The sequence below is a fragment of the Phalaenopsis equestris genome, unplaced genomic scaffold, assembly GCF_001263595.1.
Source record: "Phalaenopsis equestris unplaced genomic scaffold, ASM126359v1 Scaffold000054, whole genome shotgun sequence".
In the NCBI taxonomy this organism is placed as follows: domain Eukaryota; kingdom Viridiplantae; phylum Streptophyta; class Magnoliopsida; order Asparagales; family Orchidaceae; genus Phalaenopsis; species Phalaenopsis equestris.
Genome location: NW_018164496.1, coordinates 1,091,757 through 1,092,469, shown reverse-complemented (window position 1 = coordinate 1,092,469; position 713 = coordinate 1,091,757).

Sequence of the window (713 nt, the reverse complement as noted above, 5' to 3'; positions counted from 1 at the left end):
GCGTTGAAGCCTGCTGTGACTTCCTTTGCAGTGTGGGATTGGCGAATGAGGAGAGATGCGACTGTAACAATATGAAAATTAAGATAATTTAAGTGGACTGAGCCACTGGAGGCAGGACCCCATGGAGCACCCAATGTAGCTCCACCCTTATATCCATTGTAATGATCAAAAGGTGATCGTTTTATTGTTAATTGTTTTCAGATCTGTTTTTATCTTTTTGAGTGGAAATGATTTTGAGATGAATTTTTATGCCTTTTGATGTCTGTTGCTGCTTTGTTTTGATTGAGTTTTGTTAGAAGGCTGGTTACAACGCAATCTTGAGATTGTTTTAGATTTGTATTTTATTCATTTTTTTTAAACTTTTATCACTATTGTTCTTCATCAAAATATTTGCAATGTCTGTATTGGTTGGATTATTTTGGTCCTCTTAGTGTCTCTTTGGGGCAGCTGCAGCTTAATAAAATTGATGCGCAAAAGCTGGCCAGGAAGCTGCTATGCACAAGCTAAGGTGTCCGTTTGTCTTTTGCTGTTTTGTAATTTCTATATTGCAGTTGTTTCTGAACAAATGACATTTCCGCTTTTGTAGTATTGTTTATAACAGAACAAATCTTGCTAGCATATTTCATACTTGAAAGCAAATATTTAGTTTGAACGATATCAAATAAAGACAAACACCTCACTAGTGAGTAACGCCATAATCAAAATTTAAAAAA